The following is a 6,437-nucleotide window of genomic DNA, read 5'->3' as shown; positions in this document are numbered from 1 at the left end:
TTGTAGCTTCTCATATTTAGTTATCTTTCCATATAAACCCAAATTTGACTGCTTTAACCCCATCTTCTCACTTCAACCCTTTTAAACTACTTTGGAGGGTTTTTTTTTTAAAGATTAACTCACTAGAGTCTCTGCTATATTACAAAAATACAAGGTGACATCTCACGCTCGCCACAAAGGGAATTTGACAGACTTGTCAAGAATTTTTTTCTGCTGGGCTGAAAATATTGTGGTCAGAGAATTAGTCAACACAGATCTATTATATACCAAGAGTCTGATATTTTATTTTTAAGTTGAATTGGTTCCAGTGGTAGTTAAGGAGGCTCACAGTAATGCAAGAATACGTCCTAAATCTACTTTGCTTACAGAAATTTTTTTTTGCTTTGGAAAGCTCCGGTTGAATTTTGAAATGACTTTACAAGTTCACAGGCTGCATTTGTCAGTCTAATGTCAGCAGTGCTTTACAGAGAAGTCTGTTTCTTGTGTCAGTTTCCTGAAATTGCAATTTCGTCTCCTGTAGCACCACTTGATATTAGCTATAACAAGTAAAGTAGTAGCTGCAGCTACACCTCATCCTCGTTGTACTTCATAATGGCTCACTTTACCCCTCCAAAGAACCCTCCAAAAGAACCCTCCAAAGCTTTCACATGAAAAAAATTGAATAAAATGTTTTAAAAAAACCCAAACACACACACACCAAGGGGAAAAAAAAAAAACAACAACAAAAAAAAACCCCACCAAAAAACAAAACAAACAAACAAACAAACAAAAAAATAAACCCACCAAGACTGTTTAAAACCGACCTTATGTTGTTGTACCTTGTCCAAAACTGAGAACAGCCACTAGCTGGCCTGTCAACCACACCTTTGTTTGGGCTGGGCTGTTCTGGACACTCTGGAGTGCTCTTCTGTTATTTTGGCATGTCAGTATCTTTGATTACACCTCTTTCTTGTCCACAGAAGTTATCTGAGGTGAGGCATTTAAAACTGCTGTTAAGACTGCATATTCCATATTCATGTTCATGTTCATGTTCATATTCATTGAGCTACGCAGATTTAAATGAACTTATTAACATCTATGTCAGCTGGGAAAAGATCCTTGTGTTACCATCAACATTTCAGAGGTGGCAGAGGTGAAGCCAGAGATGCTAAGACCTGTATTTCTAACACACCTATCTGAAGTTGCAGAACAAGACACACAACCAGAAGTTTTAAAAACCTTGAGTATAAATGGCAAAATAGTCCGTGTTGTCATTCTGCATCTCCCTCAGTTTTAACAAGCATTTGGATAGCATCTGTGAGATGAAGAACTGTCTCTGCATCTGGCTTTTGTTATAAATAATAAAAATACATTTGCATGGGGCTATTAGAATTTATCAAGAAATGTCCCAAATCTCTAAATAAGAAAAATAAAGTCATATTAAACTTTTTAAAGAAACACAAATATTTCAACAAAAAAGTTTTCAAGAAATTTTTTATTCTCTGGGATAGAATTTCTCTGTGGGAACACCACCTTTGTAAAGCCAAGATCCCCCATTTCACCTTGGATAGGGAGATGTCAGGTCAAGTTCTTCATCTGAACCGTTGCCCTATCCTACTAGACTATTAAGCTTCTTTTTAAAATGCCTATTGTTTTATTTGCTCCTCTCTCCCTTGAAAAATTAAAAAAAAAAAAAAAAAAAAAAAAAAAAAGAAGAAAGATCTCATATTCTTTCTGCACTGGAATGAAAACAAATTTTGAAACCACAACATTTTTCACAAAACAGAATTCTTGTTTTCTGGCCAGCCCTATTACTTATTATTATTGACCTTTCAGAGACTCCAGTTTGAAATTTTTAGCTAAGTTTCAGAGGGAATCAGTGCCAGAGCTGCAGTCAGCTCTTCAAAATCCCCAACAGCCCATTCTGCTAGTTCTCTCACACCAAAGATGCCTCCCCTCCCCAGAAACAGCCCAGGAAGAAAAACCACTAATGATCTTCACCCTTGCAAAGAAAACCATCTGAGTTCTGCATTTGGGCAGCAAGAACTTCTTCTGTCCTTTCCCATAATAACCTGCTCAGATATTTTTTAAACAGCTGTAACCGATGCCGTCCTCAATAAAGTAAATGAAAGAGAGGAAAAACACACGCCACGGCACATTTGACAGTCAGACACCTAGAAGAGAAGTTGGTTCAGGCCCCAGGGGACACAGCATCAATGCTCCACTGCTTGAAACTCCCCACTCTGACTGGAGTTGGAAAGTGTCACGTTTTTTACACCTTTCTCTCAGAAATGCTCCCCTGAGGCGGATGCTGCTGTGATTAACATTAGGGAAGCTCAGGATGAGCATGACATCATTGTGATGTAATTTCTCCTGTCCCTGGGGCTCCCGGGAAGCAGAATTTCCACATGCACTGCAGCACCCACAAGCACCTTCTAAGGCAGTGACGCTTTTAAAGCCTGTCTCTCGTCCCCTCACATCCACAGGGTTGGCGTGACCATCCCAGCCAGATTTACACTCCCTATTTTATTAGCACATCGGGCTGGGACATACCCTCTAACAGAGATGTATAGAATGTAAGGGACTGTGTTACTTGGCAAAAGAAAATTCTTCTTTGAGAAGCTAAAGATCTGAGGGTTTTTACAGAAAGTACTTTTCCCCTCCCCGAAAAAAGGTCAGAATTGAAGCTTTTGGAACAATCTAACATGTTTCCCAGACCTGTCTGACATGCAGTCCTGTTCCCATCTTGCTAACCACTAGTCCTCCTCCACCTCATCCTTTGTTGGAAGCTTAAGAACATCTTGTGCATGTATGCATAGCTAGAAAGATGCTGAAGCCTTCAAAATATCTGTTGACTTGGAAAAGAAAAGGGCAGGCAGTGCTTTTTTACTTGGATCCTCTCTGTAACGAGGACATTTGATTAAAATGTTCTTGGCACCTCCCTTTTATTCCATCCAGCAAATAAAGTCTCTTTGAAAAGCGTAGTTTTCCTGTATCAAAATTCGGCATCTTTTAGAGAAAACTTCACTCCAGCAAAAATGTGTCAGGATAATGAAGAACACTAAGGATTGAGTGAACAGTGAAATTAGGGGTCATGCCCATTCCTGATGCAAGTTAATTACCTGTACCAACAGTCAGGGGCTAATTCAACCTCTTAAAACATATAGGACTAGATCATTCTTGGGCATGAGCCCAGAAAATTTCTGCCCTGCCAACTGAGAGCAAAATCAGAGTATGATCTTGTTCTTACTGCATATACCTAAGCATCTGGTGAAAAATACTTGGGGCCCTCTTGAGCTAGCCCCGGGGAAGACAGACTTGGGTTTTTTAAAACTTTTAAGGGAAGTATTTTGTGAACAACAGCAACAACAACAACAAAAAAACAATTAGAGACCCTGCCTGCAGACACTCTCAAGGAAACTGAATCCTGGGCATTCAGAACCAAATAAGATCATGTGTACATGGCCAGAACTCCACTGGTGTCCATCATTTACCTTGGGTCTGACTGTGTAGGATCCTTGCATGTAAATGTGGGGCTCAAGACCTGGATGATTTTAAGGCATTTGCCACTTCTGTAAATGATATAGTCCGTAAGAGAGATTTCTTCTTTCTACCAGAGTGGCTTTCATATCAAAGGACTACTTTTGCTGTGTCATGCTTTTTAGTCAACTCAGAGAAGACACTAAATGTCTGGCTTATATTTGGCATGTCCTCCTTGCAAAAGAAAGGTAATTCCCTGTGACTCACCATAGCTGTTTAGAAAACATAAAACATTTGTCTTTAGAAAAGACAAAACATTTCATTGAATAATGGTCTGTTAAAAAGACTTATCCTCTGGAGAATAGCTTTTCCATAAAGAGAAGGTGGCCACTGGAGAGGAAAAGTAGGAGGAGAGGTGCTGAGCACTGTCAGATGTTGAAACCACACACTGGTTATAAATCAGAGAGATATCCTTGGCTGTGATGAGGCTTGGACTCAGAACAATTCCCAACAAGGGGTTCTAGATGCATGTTATTTCAGGATCTTATCTTGATGAATGGATGATGGCACTTCAGTGGATATTGCATTAGCCATTCTGCACTTTTACTGCTAATTGGCTGTAGGGTGAAGACAAATTGTCTCCTTTCCCCTCTGAACAGTGTCAAGATTAAACAGTGAAAGGACATGGAAAGAATAATTGCTTAAGGCTCTGGCGTGATGTTTTCTCCTGTACAAACATACAATTAGGCTGTCTTAACCTCCCAATGTAGCAATAAACACCACTTCACAAACTAATTTACAGGCAAAAGTCAGAGACGGGGCTGGAGCTGTGCTCTGCAAGGCGAGGGCCCTGTCATTCAGCCAAAGGGGCAGTTCCACTAATTTAAGCCAGCAAAAATCTTTGTATGCTTTCCTCCAACTCAAATGAGACTGAAATAAAGTCTATACATTTGAATCATTGAGCAAACTAGCTAATAAAAACTATTTTTCTGACTGGTCATAAAAAAAGAATGTAATTGGTCATACTCAAGAAACTACCCAGAACAGGGAAGCAAGGGGAGCAAGGTCTTAATAATATTGACTTTTCTAACGCTTTGACATTTTTCTGCCTCCATCACTATCTGTCAGCCAGTAACACATATGGACAGGAGCTGCCTGCATACATTTCTTCAGCCAGGCTGATGGCAGGTTTGCACAAGAGACTGCACTTTTCATGTACCCCACACTGCCCTCCTCTCACTGAGGGGTCACTCAAACTATATTCAAAGACAGGACCAGCTTTCATTTCCTAAATGCAAAGAGCAGTACAAACTGTGGAATATGAATGGACAAACTGTGGCATGGGTTCAGAAGGAAAGGAACTCTCTGGGCTGGATGGGGTTCCACATCCATCCCTGTGTTACACTGGGCACCTCTTGCAGTTGCAGGCACTGCCTTGCCCATATGGCCACTGAGCCACATATAACTCAGAAGGACCCCAAAGCTTTCTGCTTGGTTTTACCTGACTTGGTGAAAAGAGTCCCAAAGCCACCACAGCTTGAGCAAGCTGCTCCAGTCTCCTGTGTAAACCTGGTGCTAAGACACAGGCATTGCCTAAAATCCGTGTCATGTTGTTTTTCCAGTGAATTCAGTTTGAAAGAGTGAAGTTGGATTATCTAGCCAGAGTTAAGAGTGTACTTTATTTGGCAATGCTGGCCCATCTGGGCTAGATCAAATCTGTGCTACACAAAGAAATCCACTATGCAAATTTTGAAAATGTAAATAATCCCAGTTGTTGCCTGTGAGCCCTGTGGCACAGATTCTCTGTGAACCTGACTGGAGTCAGTGTCACTGGTTACGCTGGAAGGAATGCAGCGCATCCAATCCTTTGGATTCTGACTTGAGTGTGTTCTAGTTTCAGGTTTCCGTCCCTATCTCAGGTAGCAGATGGAGCTCCCTTCATCCCTACTGCATCTCCGTGGTTGGATTCCACCAAGACCCCAGGTGGAGCTGAGGCTCTTCTCAATCACCTCTGGGTCACAACAGACTTCTGGAATGGTGTGTGGGCAGATGAGCATCCCCTTCCCAGAACTGGTACTTCTGGCCATTAACATTCATTTCTCCAGAATCCTTCAGCCTAAGGGGGGGAAGAACCTAAAGAATTTAGCTTCCTGTGAAGTTGGAAAAGTGGCTGGACTAAATTCTTTAAGTCTTAGGTTCTCTATTTAGGAGAAATGAATCATGCACTCCATAAAGAAGCAGCACAAAAATATTTCCTTCCTCAAGGGGATCTGCTCACTGGCTTTGGCAATGTGCATCACATGTTATTCACCACATTCATCACTGACTATTCACTGCACTATCATCTCTTTTTTCATTTACTCAGCCTGCACGATAGGTGTTTTCACTTTCCATGACAAGTCAGGACAATCAATAGTTTTGCCATTTGCAAAGCCGTAAAGTACTGACCTTTGTCAGCTCTCTTTGTGTCAACTTCACAAAAGCATGGGAAGCTTTATTTCTTTCATTTATTTCCTCCCATAAGCTGTCAGTGTGGCCCACTGTCCATTGTCTTTTCTAATGTGTCCCCTAAGGGTAAATATGACTCCAGATGAAAATAACATTTTGCTGAGGCTCCAAACTAGCCCTTTCTGTAAGGCTGTGCCTGGTTTTCTCAGAAACAGTACCACTTTATTCAGTAAAGCTTTATTCTTTGAAAAGCAACAGAACCTCTGTATTTTCAAAGGTGAGCCAGCTCTAGCTGTGCTGCTGAGAAACTACAGTCTTTCCATTCTTCCACAGCCTCCAACAGTATAACAAATAATAAGGTTACCAGAGGGTATGCAGCTTAGTGTGCAAAAAAAAACCCTAATCAGATATCTTTATTTCCCATAAACACTTACAGCTGCAGCTTCTCTGCCAAAAATAAAGGGTGTTTTTTCCAATGGGGTTGCTAAATTCAGCATCTCACTGGGAAATTTCAATGGAAAGGAGGGTAA

Source organism: Sturnus vulgaris, chromosome 3 (genome assembly GCF_052056855.1).
Source record: "Sturnus vulgaris isolate bStuVul1 chromosome 3, bStuVul1.hap1, whole genome shotgun sequence".
Classification (NCBI taxonomy): domain Eukaryota; kingdom Metazoa; phylum Chordata; class Aves; order Passeriformes; family Sturnidae; genus Sturnus; species Sturnus vulgaris.
Note: the sequence above shows the minus strand (reverse complement) of the source record.